At 52.0% G+C, this 19,207-nt stretch overlaps 1 non-coding gene across 1 annotated transcript; it reads left to right on the forward strand.

Moving 5' to 3' along the window:
- The first annotated feature begins 18,399 nt into the window (after window positions 1-18,399).
- Window positions 18,400-18,540, forward strand: LOC126934595 (U4 spliceosomal RNA). Its single transcript, XR_007719047.1, has one exon. It is a non-coding gene; the product is annotated as a U4 spliceosomal RNA (small nuclear RNA).
- Window positions 18,541-19,207: the final 667 nt, after the last annotated feature.

Raw genomic sequence — 19,207 nt, forward strand, 5'->3', positions numbered from 1 at the left:
CACCCCAGCCCTGCCCCTCCTCGCCTGCTGAAACACAACCTATGGTTATCGCCTTCCTGGAGATGTTAGCCGCCCCCTCCAGAGGTGGTTCCAAATCCATTTCTCATTTGGCTGATTTAGGAGAGGCTGCAAATCGGTCGCTATGGTTTCTTTATTTTCTCCTGACAGCTTAGGAATCATTTTTCCAATTATTCCCAGGAGAGGAAAAAGAAGTGGAGGAAGCCAGTGTTTGGAATGAGGAGAAGCTCACGGATCTGAAATTGCAACCTCTTCTGCAGGAGACCCGGAGCAGCTACTAGGACCCATTGCCTCCCTGTGGGACCCCCGCCTAGCCCCCTCCAGCCAGCCCTGCATGGCTGTGGACCCACTGCAGAAATGTCTCCCACTTAGCGCTCCAGCCTCTCTTCTATTCGGGCAGGCCACAGCTGCAGACTTTGTGCCTGCCATAGCAACCCCAAGCCCTCAAATAAACCCTCCCTCCCAGGCGGCCTCTCTCTACGGGGAGGAGACAGACAGTGACCAAAAGCAATCAGTTAAATACACAAACAGGATTTAGAGGGTGGAAAGTGACAAGAAGAGAAACATGGCAGGAAAAATGGGGGTGAAATTTTACATGGAGCCATGGGGAAGGCTGTTGAGGAAGACCTGTAGGAGTGGGGGGCTCCCAGACAGGAACTGTGGCCCACTGCACGGATATGAGCAAGTTTGGAAGGGAATGAGTCCCCCCAAGCCTCAGCCTCAGCCAGCCATTCTCAGGTCTAGGCAGGAAAGATGCCAGCTGTCCCACGTCAGCTGAGGTGTTCAAACAGCGGTGTCCCCTCAGCAGGGAGACTGCAGAGGGGATTGAAGCCTTGGGCAGGGGGCTAAAGTAAGCCAATCCTCATTCTGCAAGTGTCCTTGGCCCCGCAGTTTGTTGGCTGTGCAGCGTCTCAGGCACTCCCTGAAGGTCGAGTCTTGGCCGAGATTTCGGCTCACCCCAGTCCAGCTTCTGCTCCTAGCCAGGAATGGCGTTTCCTAACCACACGTCCACGGAGCAGGGAGGTACATCTCCACCCACTCCCATTCCTTCTCCACAGCTTGCCATGGGGCAGTGCTGGGTTTAGTTCCTCTCCTTATTTGGAGCTGGGGTGTGGACAGGTGTGCAGGTGGACAGGCAGCAGCCAAGGTAGAACGCAAGTCAGCCACGGGTGGCATGTCGGGAAGCACCAGAAGGTGCAAAAGTTTGGCATCCAGGGCCTCCCTGGACCGACTGAAATTTGGTCTAAATGTGCTCTTGTACCCACGTGGGAGGGCTCAGTGCCGCCTGGGTCTGGATTTCCTGGAGATGGGATTTCAGGGAGCAGAGGACGACTCTGGATGAGTGACCTAGCCGTAAGTGAGAGTATTTACTGAGCCCAGCAATGGGCAGAGCATGGTTCTGGGGGTAGCTGGCTTGGGGGCAACACAGACATGTAAACAGTTGTCTGTGTGAGTGGAGGGGGCAGAAGTTGATAAGATCAGGGAGTGACGGGCAGGAGGGTCTGGGAGCTCATTTCTCATAATTAGGTGTTTTCATGGTAGCTTTGTGCTGCTGCCAGCAGAACCCCTTGTTTGGATGAACTTGTAGTGGGGTGATATTTTAATCTCCCATATTCTGTTAGTTTGCCAGAGCTGCCCTAACAAAGTACCACAAACTAGGTGGCTTGAAGCAATAGAAATTCACTGCCTTGCAGTTCTGCAGGCCAAAAGTCTCTGATCGAGGTGCGAGCAGGGATGGGTCCTGCTGGGGCTGTGACGGAGACTCTATTCCAGGCCTCCCCAGCTCTGGATGGTTTTCTGGCCACCTTTGGCATTCCTGGGCTTCTACATGTGTCACCTCAATCTCTGCCTTCGTGTCCACATGGCAGTCTCCCTGTGTGCGTGTCTGTGTCCACATTTCCCCTTTTTATCAGGATACATTCATATTGGATCAGGGCCCACCCTACTCCAGTATGACATCATCTTAACTTATCACATCTGCAATCACCCTAATTCCAAATAAGGGTCCTTTGGAGGCACCGGGGCTTAGGACTTTGTATTTGTTTGCCGGGACTGCCATAACAAAGTACTGCAGACCCAGGGGCTTAAACAATAGAAATGGATTTCTCCCAGTTCTGGAGGCTGGAAGTCCATGACCAAGGGGTTCGCAGGGCTGGTTTCTTCCAAGGTTTCTCTCCTTGGCTTGCAGAGGAACGTCTCCTCCCCGTGTCTTCACCTGGCCTTTCCTCCAGGTGTGGCTATGTCCATATCTTCCCTTCTCGTAAGCACTCCAGGCAGATGGGATTACAGCCCACCCACATGACCTCATTTTAACTTAATTACACTACTTTTTAAAGGCCCTTTCTCCAAATGCAGTCACATTCTGAGGTACAGGGGTTAGGGCTTCAACATATGGATTTTGGAGAAACACAATTCAGGTCATAAGACTTCAACATACCTTTTTGGGGGAAACAGTTCAACTCATAACACACACTGTGAAGCAGTTTTACCTCTTGCTACAAACATTTCCTCAGCTCCCATTCTGTGCTGGGCACCGTGCTAGAGGTGGGGGGAGCCGTAGCATCACCCTTCCAGGAGCCCCGTCTGCAATGGGTGGCAGACCAGTTGTGACTGTAGCTTGTGTGACAGCTGCCAAACTAGAGGCCCAAGGGTAAGGGGCTGGGAGAGCTGAGAGGGGCCACACTCACTCAGCGGGGAAGTGAGGCAGGAAAATGTAACTGGACAAGGCTGACTGGGAGGCGGCCAGACCAGCAGGAGGGTGGGGGCGGGTGGGGGCGTTTCAGGCAGGGGAGCCACACTTGCAGAGGCTCAGCAGCACCAGGGAGCCTGGCACATTCTGGAAACTGCAGGTAGGTGTGTGGCAAGAGCACAGGGAGATGAGTCCCCAGCAGGGCCCAGCTGTGGGGAATGACGTCCACCTGGCTACAGGTGCTGGGATTTAACGGCTAACCCAGGAGAGTGTGAGCTGGTCAGATTTGATCAATGAGTGTCTGAATGAACGAACGAAGTGAACCATTAGTCAGGCTCATATACATGCTAGATGTTGCCGAGAGTTCAGAACAAAATAAAAGTAACAACCAATCACGCAGAGGGCCAGAAAGGCAAAGTACTGCGCCCAAAGTCACCTTGCTAGGATGTGGCAAAGGCAAATACGAAGCTACTTCATCAGACCCTGGAGCCGGTGCTCCACGCTGTGCCGCCTCCATCTCCCTGTGTTCCACCCTCATTCTCAAACGGGAGCCACTTCCCGAAAGAAGCCTGCGAAGGCCTCGTCCCGGAATCCCAGTGGCTTCCCTGCCCCCGGGTAAGGGTTAGGGATTAGGGGCACGGGAGGCTCTTTCTCCCAAAACAGTGCCAACCGGTGCCTTTCCTGACCTGGTCGTTACGGAGCCCTGGGAAACTGATACCCCACCAAAGACTTGGCCCTTCAGCCCCTCTTGCTTCCGGGCCCCTCATCTGCTTGTGGCTGCTCTGCTCCCAGGGGCTCTGGGACCACTCCTGGACTGAGCTCTCCTGTCCCATGTCCCGTGTTCCATACCCCACCACGTGGAGGAGAGGATCCCTTAGGCCCCACTCACCAGCCCAGACAGCCCTAAGCAGTGGCCTCGAGGAGAGTCCCTCACAACCCCATATGCCATTTCCTCTCTGCAATCTTCCTTCACCCTCGTCTCTGCCTGCTCTCCAGCCACTTCCTCCGAACCTTCCTGGCGTCTGTGAGGCCCTCCCGTCCTGGATCCCCAGCACTGTGACCCAGTTCTGTGGTGCGTGTCTCTGAGCGCTCCTGCAGGCAGGGCTCGGAGCTCCCATCCCTCCCCTTGCTCCGTTTCTGTGTTCGGGGAGGAAAGAATGAATGGAAGTTGTGAGAAACTAGTCTGGGCTCACATGTCCAGCGGCCGGCATTGACTAAACAGTCCTGTGCCAGGCGCCTCACTTGCCTTGCCATTTTTTTGCAGCATAAATCCGCCCTTTATTGCCTCCAAAAAGCTATTTTCTACAGCTTTACCCAGGTGTAACTGATATTTAATGAAGCAGTACAATTTGATGAGTTTGACATGTCTACACCTGTGAAACCGCCTCCAGAAGCCATGTGCCCCTCTGTCGCCTGTCCCTCCTGCCCCTGCGTACCCTCCCTCTCCAGGCAGACTGTGATCTGCCTCTGTCACTGTGACGAGTGTGCATTTTCTAGAAACTTATCTGAATGGAATCATGCAGCACACACTCTTCTTCCATCTAGTATAAGGAGGTGATGTGGAACTTTCTAAGAAATGGTCAAACTGTTTTCCAAGGGGGCTAGGCTGTTTTCTGTTCCCGCCAGAGAGGAGTGGGGAGGTGGGGGGGCGTCTGCCCCCCGCCCCCCACCCCCCCACCGCCATTACTGATGGTCACTGTAGCCGTGGGCGTGTGGTGGCATCTCACTGTGGCTTTCGTTTGCATTTCCTGGTGGCGAATGACCCCGAGGTTTGGTTCTCACGGCCTGCCCGTGAGGTAGGAGGTGTTGGCCCAGTTTCCCAGGGAGGAGGCTTAGGAGCAGATCCATGGGGTAACCTGCCCGAGGCCACCCCATCCCTGAATGGGAGAACCGAAGTTGTCCCTGTTGCTCACCTTCTTCTTTCCTGAGCTGGCAGATCCCCTGTGACCCCATAAACTCTGAGCCCCACCGGGTGTCCAATTAGGGCAAAGGGATCATCTGAGGGAGGAAGAGGCAGCCGCGGGCTTGCTCCCCCAAGACTCTCTCTCTTCAAAAGCAACAAAGGCGCCTGGCCCTCAGCACGGAGCCTGGCCAGGGGCCCCTTCTTTTCTATCAGCCTCAGTTCACTAGATGCCCACAGCGCGCTCCTCTTCTATCAGAAGGAGCAGAGGCCCCCTGCTCCCCACGAGCCCCTCTAGCCCGGCTCCCTCATCCCTGGAGAGGATCCCAATCTCCTCAGAACTCCGAATCTCCTCAGAACTCACCCTCCCACGTCTGTCTCTGCTGTGGAGACTCCCGAGGCTGGGACAAGTGGCTGGAGGCATCCCCCTCAGGGGCGAGTGGCAGGAGCGCCTCTGGGGCGGGGCAGCCACCTGGGGAAGAAAAGGGAGGGCCACGGGGCCCTTGGGTGCCTGTCCCGCCCCCCCCACAGGGCCAGCTTTCCTCTCAGCACACAGGGCTGTGTCCCTGCACGGATCAACCAGACCCCAGAGCAGGGGAGTTGACAGCTCTGAGATAAGCTTGTGCCCCCCACCCCAGTCATGGGGTCAAATCTAACTTTAGGGGTTTCTCAGCCAAAATGCCCTTTGCCACCAGGACTGTCCCAACAAAGGCCTGTCCCTCTTCCCTTGGCTACTCTTTCTCTTGGTCTTGGTCCTTATTGCACCCTCAGCAGCACAGGCAGGCTGTGTGTGTGTGTGTGTGTCTGCACTTGCACGCATGGTGCGGAGTCATTTGGGCCTGAGTTCTGCGATTGAATCTGTTCCCCTGCAAGGCTCTGTCCTGTCAATGAACTCTCTGCGCTTTGGTTGACTTCACTGCACAACGGCCATGACGCAGCCTGGACGCTGGGAGTGATGAGTCAGTTAAAGGGGAAGTGTCACGTCAAGCGCCTCTGCCTGAACTTGCACCAAGCAGGCACCTCCAAAGGTTTTCTCCCCACTTGTGCCCCTTACTTTTGCCCTGGCCTGAGTCCTGAGTCAAGGGAGGGAATGGAAGGTCTGTGGGTTGGTTCCAGGCAGGGGGAGAGCCCTGACCAGATGAGGGTTCTGAGCCTGGGGTCCATCCCGACAGCGGGGGACCTGCAATGCTGGGCCAGGAGCCCGAACTTCAGGCTGCCAAAGGTAGACTAACTCAGCAGGGGCGAGTTCCCAGGGCCTGTGTCCCCTTCCTTCTCCTCACCTCCAACAGCAAAGGGAGGGGTCAGCGGCTGCCTGCCTTCGATCAATCTGAGAAGGAGCCCGGCCCGCTTCCAGATGTAGAAAACAGCTGACTTGCGCTCGGAGTTTTGTAGCTGCTTTGACTCAAAGCAGCATCACCCCCACCACACCCCAGTGCAGAGGAGTGAACCGGCGCTGAGTCACAAAGCACAGCCCCAAACCTGCCCTGGGCCACAGCCCGCCCACCGCCCCCCCAGCTTCCTGAGATTGGCTCGTGGGAGCAGAGACCTGAGAGATGAGGAGGGGCACTGAGGTCTGGGAGGAGCATGCTAAGCCCGTGGGATGGCAAGAGCAAAGTCCCCCAGCAAGGGACAGCAAGGGACAAGAGACAGGCCAGGGCAGCCATGCCTGAGACTGAGCCTGGAGGATGATGGGCAGCAGGGACTGTCCAGAGCTTTGCTGACCAGAGATGAGTTTGGTTCTAAGAGCCACGGAAAACCACCGGAAGGTTTTAGGCTGGGGAAGGGCAGGATCTTCCTGTTTTAGAACGGCACTGCTGGCCAAGCGCCATGGCTCATGCCTGTAATCCCAGCACTTTGGGAGGCCGAGGAGGTTAGGAGTTCGAGACCAGCCTCACCAACATGGTGAAAACCCATCTCTACTAAAAATACCCAAAAAATTAGCTGGGTGTGGTGGCACGTGCCTGTAATCCCAGCTACTCAAGAGGCTGAGGCACGAGAATCACTTGAACCCAGGAGGCAGAGGTTACAGTGAGCTGAGATCACACCACTACACTCCAGCCTGGGTGACAGAGCAAAACTCCGTCTCAAAACAAAAAAAAAAAAAGAAAGAAAGAAAGAAAGAAAGGCACTGCTGGCTGTGCAGTGGAAACCAGTCTGCGGGAGGGCAAGAGTGGAAGAGGCCATTGCAGTCAGTCAGGCCAGACGAGATGTTGCTCTGGCTGGGCCACGGCAGTGGAGGCGGGAGGAGCGTGGGGTGCAGGATGCATTCTGGCTGCAGAGCGGGTTTCTTGGGGTGCTGCTACTGACATTTTGGACTGGAAGACACTTCACTGTGGGATCTGGCCTGTGCACTGTAGGGTGTTTAGAAGCATCCCTGGCCTCAGTCCACTAGACACCCATAGCACCACCCACCCCCAATTAAGACAATAAAACATGTCTTCAGACATTGCCAAATGTCCCCTGGGGGCCACAGTCACTCTGGGGGCCACAGTCACTCTGCAGGCTGCAGAGCCTGCAGAACTTAGGGCTAGATTGTGCATGGATTTGGAGTGAAAGGGAGAAAACAAGCACTGCCAGGGGTTTCTCATCTCAGCAATTAAGCGGGGGCAGTTACTGAGTTCAGGAAGCCTTGGCGCCAGCGGCTGTTGTCAGGTTGAACGCTGGAATCCAGTACTGGAAACCAGAGTCTGGAGCTCAGGGAGGGTCTGGGTTGAAGGGCGAGATGGGAATGTTGCTGGGGTGCGGCTTTCCAGGGACAGAGTGTGGACAGAGAAGAGCCAAAGAGACAACTCCAATGTCACAGCCTCAGAAAGAGCGGAACCAAGGCCAGTGGGCCTCACAGGAGCCAGGGGAGACACCTGCAGGAGCCGTCCACTGGGTCAAATGCCGGGAAGTCTGAGTAGCATGTGGACAGTGAGCTGGGTGAGGAAGGAGGGAAAAGCTAAGCCCCTTCCCAGCTGCAGGCTTCCTACCTGCAGCAAGCTCAGGACGGCAGAGGCAAGAAGCCTTCATTTTAACTCAGATTCTGGACGGGACATTTCACCTTCCTGCAGTGAGACAGTTTTTATTAACTAAGAGCAACCAGAAAAGTTATAGGATTGCCTGAGTTTGCAGCAGTGGCCAGGGAAGAGGTGATTCCACCGACTAAATCGGGAGTTGCTTTGTGATTTGATCCTAAAAGTGCTGTTAATTCAACGCATTGGCCACATTTGTCTGAAGGAACAAGGCCAGGGTGGACAGAGCTGCTGATGGAGGACCTGTGATGGCCTGGAGCCCAGCCCAGCTTGTCAGCTGTAGGTGGGACTTCCCAGACCCAACCAACGCAAAGCTCCGCCACAGAGAGGAGACAGCCATGAACTTGAGTACAGGTAAAACAAAGCAGAATTAGTGAGTGCTACCATCAACCTACATGCTGAACACTGGGGAGAATAGAGAAGGAAGCCACGAGTCTGACAGGGGTGAGGAAGGGTGGAAACCAAGGAGGGCTCCTCTGAGGAGGTGACACTTAAACTGGGCCTTGAAGGCAGAATTTCAACAAGCAGAGAAAGGAAATCATTTTTCATGAGTTTTTAACGTACTCCCTCCAGTAACTCTCCTCTCCCCCAACTCAAGTGGACTATTGTGAAGTGGCCAGAACAAAGCTAGGCCCTTTCTTATCTAGATTTTTCCATTTCACATGCAAAAGGGAAAAAAAAATCACCTCTGATTCTTCTCCGTGGGATGTTTCATTCTAAAAAACTAATTCATTCAACATTTATTTATTAAGCACCAACTACATACCAGGCACGATTAGCATTATGTGTTTTAACTCACTTATCCTCCGTAGTCCATGGAGGGGCATACCAATATTATTCCCATTTTACAGATGAAGCAACTGATGGACAGAGAGATTAAGTAACTGGCCCAAAGTCTCACGGCAAGTACCCGGCAGAGCTGGGATTTGGGCCCACCTGTAATAGTTGGGCTCCAGAGTCTGAGAGCTGCACTATTACTCTCCATGGCCCTTCTTTCATGGAAAACTCAGGGCAATTGGCCATTTGCAAAGCAGGAAGGAAATGCACCTGCCGCTCCTTTGATCATCTATGAACAGGTGCAATACTTCCGCAGGTCTGAGGCCGTTCATTTCATGCCACCACAACTGGCTTCATGGCTCCAGTTTGTGGTCAAAGCTTCTGCTCCCACCACTTCTGGGGCTAAATTGTGGGAAAAGTGAAAGCCAATGTAGCAGGCCTGGGGCAAGGGCTGATCTCTCCTGAAAACCAGGAGACAGCTTGGAGAGCCTGGGCTCCAGACAGGTCTCTATCACAGGCCAATTGGACTTCCCTTGCAGGACCTATGGGATACTGCAGGATGAATGAGCTAAAACTCCCCACGGTCACTCCAATGCTAAGAGCCATATGGCTGGTCCTCTCAGCCTCCCTTGACTTCTCTCTTGTCCACATGCCCCACTGGGTCCTCCCAGCCACCCGTGCCCTGCCATGCAATCAGGCATCCAGCTCCTGCTGACCTTCCTGTCTCCCCTCCATCACCTTATTTCAGGTCCTCAGCATTTCTCACCCAAGCAGTTGCAATAACTTCCTAACCAGTTTCACAGTCTCCAGGCCTGCCACCCCCTAAACCATCTTCCAACTCCCAATTCATTTCTTAAAGTGAAGCTTTATTGTATGACTTCCCCTCTCAAGAACCTTTGGTGGCTCCCCAATATCCTGCTGAAAATAAGTATAAACTGCTCAACTTGGGAATCAGGCTTGCATTCATCCATCCCAGGCCACCAGCCTCCTCTCTTACTGATCCCCCGCACCTCCTTTGATGTGTGCTTACCCATCCCCTTGCTGCCCCTGCCCCCCACGATCAGCCCCACAGCTTTCTCTCCACCTCTCCATGTCTGAATCTGTTATGATCCAGCTCAAGAAAGACTTCTCGGACCACCCTAGATGAAAGCAATCACTTGCTTTGAATTTCTGAGGCTCCTTTCATCAGGTATATGCTGCCTTGTTTGATTCCCCAGATACCCATGAGTTGCCTAAGGCCACCCTGGTGCTCTTCTCCCTGCCCTGCATAGGCTGGGCACAGAGGCAGTGAGAACAGTGTGACACAGGCTTTGAGACCACCAAGTTCTAGCTCTGTCACTTGCAAACAGCTTTACCTGGAGTAAGTCTTGAAATATCTCCTGTAACGTTTCCTCTTCTGTTAGGTAGAAATAGAAAACTACTTCCCAGGCTCTATGAGAATTAAATGGGGGCGATGCATGTAAATGCTCAACAAATGACTAGGAGGAGAAGGGAATGCCCAAGGGAGATAACCTCCCCTCTGTTCTTTCACATTTGCATATATAGTTTCACAGGGGGTTTTTTTTCCTCCTAGGAAAATTAGATCCTGACACATATTCAAGGAACCTGCTGCAGCTGTTTCTCCATGAACAGAGAGCCTGGGGATGTCCCATCTTCAGCCCATCAAGTCCCAAGTGCTTAGTCACCTGCTCAGCCCAGACATGAGGGATGCCATCAAAGAAAAGCAAACAATAACACACCCGTGACAAAGCCGTTTACTAAATTAATAGAGGCAAGGAGCATAAAACCCTGAAAGAACGATTAAACCTTGCATTTGCTCCAAGCCTATTCCTTTTCCACATCTGCATTTGCCAGGTCATCTGCTCCTAACAGTCTTATCCTTTTTGTGCCATGAACCCCTTTGGTAGTTTGGTGACTGCCAATAGCAAATCAAATAAAATAATACATAGAATTACTGTCTTAATCTGTTTTCCGTTGCTATAACAGAATATCACAGACTGGGTAATTTATTTTTTTAAAGAAAGGTTATTTAGCTCACAGTTCTGGAGGCTGAGAAGTCCAAGAGCATGGCACCAGCCTCTGGCGAGGGCCTTTGTGCTGCATGATGATGCATCCCAGCATGGGACATGGTGAGAGAGCAAGAGCGAGAGAGCCAGAGAGAGCTCCATGTTATAACAAAATCACTCCTGTGATAATGAAACTACTCCTGTGATAGTGACATTGACCCATTCGTAAAGGTAAAGCCCTCATGAATCCATTAATCCATTCAAGAGGGCAAAGGGATTAGGTTTCTAAAGCCCTAACTTCTGGGGGACACATTCAAAACATAGCAATTATGAAATAAACCAGCTACTATATATTGAAAGACAGTGGCTCATGCCCTTAATCCCAGCACTTTGGGAACCTGAGGCGGGAGGATCACTTAATCCCAGGAATTCAAGGTTGCAGTGAGCTGTGATCACACTGCACTCCAGCTGACAACAAAGTGAGACCCTATCTCCGTACATACATACATACATATATAAAATATATTTCTGAAACGCTGAGGAGTCTGAGAGAATTGAAATTAAGTAGGCAGGGTTTATCCTCAAGCCTGATGTGACTTCTATCTGAGTTGTAGAAAAAGGGGCCACATTTAAAACTAAGGAGGAATTAACAGGCAGCTTCATAAACATTTCAGACTCCCATGACCCTTGAAGTGAAGCGAATTGACTCTATGGGGGTAGGGGAGGGGTCTGTGAAGATGCTGTGACCATTAGCCACATCTTCACCAGGGCTAGGGACATAAGCAGCCTTGGCCAAGGGAGTACATCCCAGTGCCAGGCCCTGGGACAGAGACACAAACCCACTGTGACACCTTTCACTCCAACAGACCTGCTGCATGCTATTCACGGCCATGTGACCCACAGAGGTGCACAGAGCCCCGCACTTACAAGGTTCCTGCAATTGCTTTGATGTTGTCATCATGTTAAAACATTTATTTTTTTTTTTTTTGAGATGGGATCTCGCTGTTGCCCAGGCTGGAGTGCAGAGGTGCAATCATGGCTCACTGCAGCCTCTACCTTCCCAGCTCAAGCAACCCTCCCTTCTCAGCCTCCCAGATAGCTGGGACTACAAGTGCATGCCAACACACCCAGCTAATTTTTAAATTTTTTGTAGAAATGGAGTCTCACTCACTACATTGCCCAGGCTGGTCTCAAACTCCTGGACTCAAGTGATCCTCCCACCTTAGCCTCCCAAAGCACTGAGATTACAGGCATGAGCCACTGAGCCCTGCCAAAATTCCTAATAATTTTTGAACAAGGGTCCACACATTTCATTTGGCACTGGGCGTCCCAAACTATGTAGCCTGGTCCTGATGCCATGACAGGAGGTTTGCCCTGTGGGTCACACGAGGAACGCTCTGCCTTCTGGAACCCCTGAGACCGGGGTGGGGGCAGATTAGCATGAGGACGGGTCCTTTGGGTCACTGGCTGAGCCTCCCCAGGTGGGAGTTCCGCACCAAGGACCTAGGACTAGGACTAGGACTAAAATGGTAATTAGTACGAGAGCTGTGCTGATTATTAATTTGAGGTTGTTGGTTTGGAAAGCTCATGGTAAGGGCAACAGTAAGGTGATTTCTAGATCAAAGAGGAGGAATGTAATGGCTCTTAGGAAAAACATTATAGAAAAGGGGGGTTGCCTGGATTATCTGGCACTGCCCCGGGAAAAGCTTGGGAGCAGATGGCTCCCCCACCCCGGCTCAGAGTAGACGACAACTCCTCAGGCTGCCCAGACTGAGGGAAATGTCACTTAAGAGTGCCCAGGCCTCTCTGCTTGGATGCTATGCTTAGCAGCCATGGGAGCCAGGCTCCAGGGGGGCGCCCAGTGATCCCATTTCCTGGCCCTCACAGCCTGCTCCTGGAGTGTGGACTCAACTCAGTAAACACAGCCACAGGGAGGGCATGTCACTTCTGAGGTTAGGTTATAAAGGACACTGCAGCTTCTGCTTTGGTGGCACTGTCACTTGCTACTCCCAAATCACTTACTCTGTGGAGTCAACTGCCCTGGAGACAGCTCTATGGAGTCTGGAGGTGGCTGGGGGTTCCCTGGGGGCCCCAGACAACAGCCATCCTGGAACTGAGGACACCAGCCACCAGCCATGGGAGTTCCCCATTTTAGAAATGGATCCTCCAGCCTTCCGGGATTTCAGTGATGCAGATCTAGCCAACAACTTGGCTACAGCCTCCCAGGAGGCCCCGAGCCAGAGGCACCCAGCTAAGCTGGGCTTCCGACCCTCGGAAACTGTGTAAGATCATAAAGCTGTTGTAAGCTGCTAGGTTTTGGGGTACTTATTAAGGATCCATAGGTAATGCATCAACCTCCAATTTCTCATTTCCCCACCCCCACCCCCACCCCCAGCGGTCCTGAGCACCTAGAAGAAGAGCCAGGACATGATCCACGTGGTCACGCCAGCATGGCCAAGCACAGGCAAGCATCTGCAGAGACTTCCGGAAGGAATTGCGGAGAAGCATCTTTGAAGGATGCTAGAGGCCTCCAGGTGAAGATAGAACCAGAGGATAGGATTTGCTTCAGTAATGGTGATTGGGATCACTCTTTTCTTCTTGAGATGCTCTGGCCAGGGAAAAGATGAATCTGACACCTGTTATATCCACTTATCAGTTTAATTCTCTCCAAGTAAATATTGTGAAGTTGTAATATGATCCTGTGGCCCCTGTTCAAGAATTTTGGCTCATGCCTGTAATCTCAACATTTTGGAAGGCCAAGGTGGCAGGATCACTTGAACGAGACCCTGTCACTATAAAAAATTTTAAAATTAGGTGGGTGTGATGGTGTGCACCTATAGTCCCAGCTACTCTGGAGGCTGAGGTGGGAGGATTGCTTGAGCCCAGGAGGTCGAGGCTTATCTAATATTTACAAAGCACCTACTAAGTACCATGCACCTAATCCTTATAAAAGCCCTGGGAGGTGGAATTGCCAATCTCATTTTTGGATGAAGAAACTGAAGGCAGAGGTCAAGGAAGTTGCCTGGGTTGCAAAGCTAGTGAGTGGTACAAAAGGAATGCACACCCAACGTGCCCTGATTCCCAGTTCTAGGCCTTTCCATGGCACCGTGCTGCTTCCCACAGTGTGTGTGGGGAGGAAAGGGGATGGCAGTAGCAGGGGGAGGCACCACTTCTCCAAGGTGGTGGGAAGGGAGAGACGTTTCTGGATTCGTGAGGACACCTATTGGCTTTCTCCTTGGATCCTTCCCCTTCTGCTGCAAAATAAAGACGGGACACTCACAGGGGACCGAGAGTCAGGGCAGCCACCAGCGCCAATGGTGCTGCCTGCAGAAGGGGCTGAGCTGGGCTAAAGGCCCTGGTGAGGTGGCCCAGGGAGTGACCTTGAAGATGGCAGTCAGCAGAAGCGGGGGATGGGGAGGACTGTGGTGGGGAAAAGAGGGACCCTTGTTCTCAGGTGCTCCAGGAGGGATAACAGGACCGTGGGGTGCAGTGACAGGAAGGCAGGGTTGCAGGCAGCGTAGTCGCCGGCTTAAAGGCAGGGTCACAGGCAGCGTAGCTGTCAGCTTTCTGAAAATCAGAGCTGCCTGTAGACAGGCTCCCCTGGAGGCAGGAGTTCCTGTGGCGGGTGTGGACTCCAGCTTGCACAACCTCCTGTCGGGATTGCGGAGGGGTCACCCTCCAGTGGGACAGGCTTCCAACGTTTTTCAGACACTTTCTCAACATTTTATGAAACCATTTTATTACAAAGCCTCACACGATCATGATTAGGCTTTTAGTATCCGTAATTGAGAAAATGTGCAAGAATGAAAAGCCACTATAAATTTCACATTGCCTTTCCAAGGATATATTTTATTGAATATGACAGCATCTGCAGATGTGTTTAAAATGGTCATAAGTACAGGGCAAGGCTTGGATGGGGCCAATTCTCCGTCGGGCAGAGAATCACGGGGCAAAGGGTCTGGTGGTAAACACGTCCCCCACTAGACCAGCAGCCAGGAGGCTCGGGGCGGCAGCTCTGCTGAGTCCCTGAGCAGATCCAGACCAGCTTCAGTTCCTGTCCCGGTGCCAGAGGACCCCTCCTACAGCAGCCTGCCCCAGGAAAAGAGCTCTTCCTGCAGGAAGTTCATGGTTCCCAGGCGGCCCCCAACAAAGCCAGGTCCCTGCAGATGACCCCTCTCAGCCTGCACACCTAGAAAGGGAGCCCACAGCCCCTGGACTGGCCACCCCCGCCATCATCCGACCTGCTGAGGGATGTGATGAGAACACGTGTTTTACACTGAGGCCTTGTCACATGCCAGGCACCTTTTCAAGCCTTTGCATGCAGTAGCTGATTTACACCTCCGTTACCTGGGTAGGATTATTCACCTCATTTTACCAATGTGGAAACTGAGGCACAAAGAGGTTACATTACCTGCCAAGGCAATATAACTAGTAAATAGCAGAGATAAGGTTTTTATTCAGACACAGATACCTCTCCAGCCTGTGCTGTTCACCTCTATCCAGGAATAAACTAAGAACTTTGGGGCGTTTTATGCTGCAAGTATTGAAAAGCATAAACCTCCCCAACCCAACCCGTGGCTGCTGTGAGGAAGAACCACAAACTGAGTGGCTCAGAGCAACACAAACGTGTCCCCTCACACACTGGAGGCTAGAAAGCTGACATACAAACGTCCACACGGCTGTGATCCTGCTGAAGGCTCCAGGGGAGGACCCTTCCTGACTTTTGTAACTTCTGGTGTCATCAGCAGCCATGGCGTTCCCTGGCTTGCAGGTGCCTCCCTCCAGTCCCTGCCTCCCTGTGTGGCTCTCTCCCTGTGTGTGGTGTCTCTGTCTCTTCTCCTCTTCATATGACATCAATCTTTTTTGGAGTTAGGGCCTGCTCTACTCCAGTATGACTCCATCTTAAGTAATCACATCTGCAATGACCCTATTTCCAAATAAGGTCACACTCTGAGCTTCTGGGAAGAACATGAATTTTGGGGGGACACTCTGCAATCCAATGCACCCAATAATATCATTCAAGATAAAAACAATCATCAACTTTATAAGAAGCGTAAGAAAAGTCCAGAAGGCTTCTAATTTTTTTCTTATGATGACTTTGATTTTTAAAAACAATTTTTGGCTGGGTGCGGTGCTTCATGCCTGTAATCTCAGCATTTGGGAGGCCGAGGCAGGAGGATCATTTGAGGCCAGGAGTTTGAGACTAGCTGGGGCAACATGGCAAAACCATGTCTCTACTGAAAATAGAAAAAATAGCTGGGCATGGTGGTGTGAACCTGTAGTCCCAGCTACTTGGGAGGCTGAGCCAGGACAATCCCTTGAACCCAGGAGGCAGAGGATGCAGTGAGCCGGGATCTAGCAAATACACTCCAGTCTAGGTGACAGAACTCCATCTAAAAAAAACCCAAACAATTTTTTTTTTTTTTTTTTTTTTTTTTTTTTTTTGAGACGGAGTCTTGCTTTGTCACCCAGGCTAGAGTGCAGTGGCTGGATCTCAGCTCACTGCAAGCTCCGCCTCCCAGGTTCACGCCATTCTCCTGGCTCAGCCTCCCGCGTAGCTGGGACTACAGGCGCCCGCCACCTCGCCCGGCTAGTTTTTTGTATGTTTTAGTAGAGACGGCGTTTCACCATGTTAGCCAGGATGGTCTCGATCTCCTGACCTCGTGATCCGCCCGTCTCGGCCTCCCAAAGTGCTGGGATTACAGGCTTGAGCCACCGCGCCCGGCCTACCAAACAATTTTTACCAGGAAAAAAAAAATGTTTTCAGTGTTGTTGCTGGCCTTGCTGGTGCCCTAAGTGCATGCTCACTCAGCCTCTTGGAAGCCATCATGGGGGAATGATGACACTCCAGGAAACTGTGTCCTCTCAGTAAGCAGCCCCAGGCAGGTGGTGGTAGAGCAGTTTCCACAACCCCTTTTCCTGGGACCCTGCTCGTCCCAACACCACCCCACCTCATTGAGGACTGCTGGCCCGGCTTTCTCACTGTTCGCGTGTTGCCAGCGAACGCCGGTCTCTCAGACCCCATCTGTGGCTGCAGGTGATGTGCCAGTCACAGACCCCTGGCCCCAGCTGGACATCTGGAACTTAGGACCAAGACATGTCAGCTCAGTCTTAACTAATAACTTGAGTAGAGAAGCTGCATTTCTTTTCTTTTCTTTTCTTTTCTTTTTTTTTTTTTTTTGAGACAGAGCTTTGCTCTAGTCACCCAGACTGGAGTGCAGTGGTGAGATCTCGGCTCACTGCAAGCTCCACCTCCCACGTTCAGGTGATTCCCCTGCCTCAGCCTCCCGAGCAGCTGGGACTACAGGCGCCTGCCACCAGGCCCGGCTAATTTTTTGTGTTTTTAGTAGAGACAGGGTTTCACCATGTTGGCCAGGCTGGTCTTGAACTCCTGAAGTCAGGTGATCCACCCGCCTCAGCCTCCCAAAGCATTGGGATTACGAGAAGCTAAATTTTGGGAGCATTTGTGACTACATGTCATGCCACATAGACAGAGAAGGAGGAAAATCTCATCTCCAGGAAAAGAAAAATGCATATTCACAAAGAGGAGCCAGGACGAGACATAGGTGGAGCCGAACCACGATTTCCCATCGCTCCTGAAAACCAGCTCAGTTCTTACCCTCAGATTCTGGGAGATACCCCCAAATCCTTACAAGAATTCCCCTTTGCAGCTTGAAGATGGATTTCTGGAACCTGTAACTAAAATAGTCCCAACAACTGACCCCACCCATAAACCAAGGAGAGGTGCAGGCCAGAGGCAGAGCTGAGTGCCTCCTCTAAGTGGTGTCTCAGAGGTTCCTGAGATGGCCCCAAGTGAAGTACAGCAAAGGAAACCTCAGGACAAGACATGTCCCAATCCATCACTGGAGCCTGAGGTCCTCTTTCTGGTAAAACATGTGAGGCAGGTGCTACTCTTCTCCTTCCTGTATGGATGAGAAGGGCTCAAAGGGTTAAGTAACATGATTGAGGTAACACCAAGGTGAGTACATTTGCCTTAGTCCATTTGCATTGCCATAAAGGATATACCTGAGACTGGGTAACTTACAAACAGAAGAGGTTTCTTTGGCTCATGGTTCTGCAGACTGTACAACAAGCACGGTGCCAGCATCTGCCTCTGGTGAGGGCTTCAGGCTGCTTCCACTCACAGCAGAAGGCAAAGGGAAGCTGGTATGTGTAAGGATCACATGCGGAGAGGGAAAGCCAGAGAGAGGAGGGGAATATGCCAGGCTCTTTAAACAACCAGCTTTTGAGGGAACTAATAGAGTGAGAACCTACTCATTATAACAAGGACAAGGACAGTACCAAGACCTTCATGAGGGATTTGTCCCCATGATGCAAACACCTCCCATAAGCCCCCACCTCCAACATCCGGGATCAAATTTCAACATGAGGTTTCAGGAGACAAATATCCAAACCACAGCAGCATTACAGCCAGAATTCCAGGTGTGGCTGACCCCAGCTGGTGTATCTGTTGTTGTTTACACACGTTACACCCACGAGTCATCATCCATGCCACCTACTACCAGTGGACAATGACCTCGTGGCGCAGGTACCATCAATGCTCCATCCGGCCACTGCAGAGACAGGTGAGCTTGAAAAGGGGCCACCATGGCCACAAATCAGAAAATGTGGGATCAGAAATGGAACTGCGGGATACAATTCTTTGGCATAGAAAGGGCCAGGCAAAATTATGACACAGTGCATTAATAATTAATTAGTGCTTAATCATGAGCTCTACATAGCAGTTCATTACCCAAGGACACTCCCCATTGTAACTGTAGCAGATGGGTCTGGGCAGGCAGCCCTGCCAGCCTCTTTTGAGGCTCACCAGTGACTTTGAGGCTCCCCTTCCAGGGCTAAGGTCACTAACCTCCCCTAGACCTGGTGACCAGAAGCCAGTGTAAGAGGTCCCCAAGAACAGGGGTGATCTGACTCACCCTGGAGAAATTTAAGACATGCTGGGAAGGCAGCGCCCTTGCTTAAAAATAACTCCTCAGCTTTCTGCAGTGGCGGTACCATAGCCAATGAGGTTTGCCTGAGGCATGATTATTGCTAATTGAAAACTTTTCCCAATACCTTGCCATGACAACTTGAAATATAGCTGGCATCGAGAATTTTTGAGACTCTCTACAGAGGCTGAACAACCGAAAAAACAAAAATTTAACTCCTTCTCAGCTTCACTTTGGCACAATGCCAGAGACCTCTATTAAGTTGTGCACATTTGTGCAGCTCCCCACCCCCAACTTCAAATACAAATGCCCATCAGGGAGCTAAAACCTTCTGCATTCGTTGGTTGTAGGAGTTCCCCACCAGGATGTGAGTGTTGAGGGTGTAGGGGCAGGAACCATACGTGAGTCTTTGTTGTATTTGCTATGCTATGTGACAGGTGGGTGGATGGATAGATGGGTGGATGGGTGGATGGGTGGGTGGTGAATGGATGGATGGATGGGTGGATGGATGGGTGGGTGGGTGGATGGTTCAATGGGTGGGTAGGTGGATAGATGGGTGGATGGGTGGATGGGTGGGTGGGTGAATGGATGGATGGATGGGTGGATGGATGGGTGGGTGGGGGTGGATGGTTCAATGGGTGGGTGGGTGGATGGATGGATGGATGGGTGGGTGGGTGGATGGTTTGATGGGTGGGTGGATGGTTCGATGGGTGGGTGGATGGGTGGATGGGTGGATGGGTGGATGGATGGATGGATGGGTGGATGGATGGATGGATGGATGGATGGATGGATGGATGGATGGGTGGGTGGATGGATAGATGGATGGATGGGTGGATGGATGGGTGGATAGATGG

The sequence above is a fragment of the Macaca thibetana genome, chromosome 13 (assembly GCF_024542745.1).
Source record: "Macaca thibetana thibetana isolate TM-01 chromosome 13, ASM2454274v1, whole genome shotgun sequence".
In the NCBI taxonomy this organism is placed as follows: Eukaryota; Metazoa; Chordata; class Mammalia; order Primates; family Cercopithecidae; genus Macaca; species Macaca thibetana.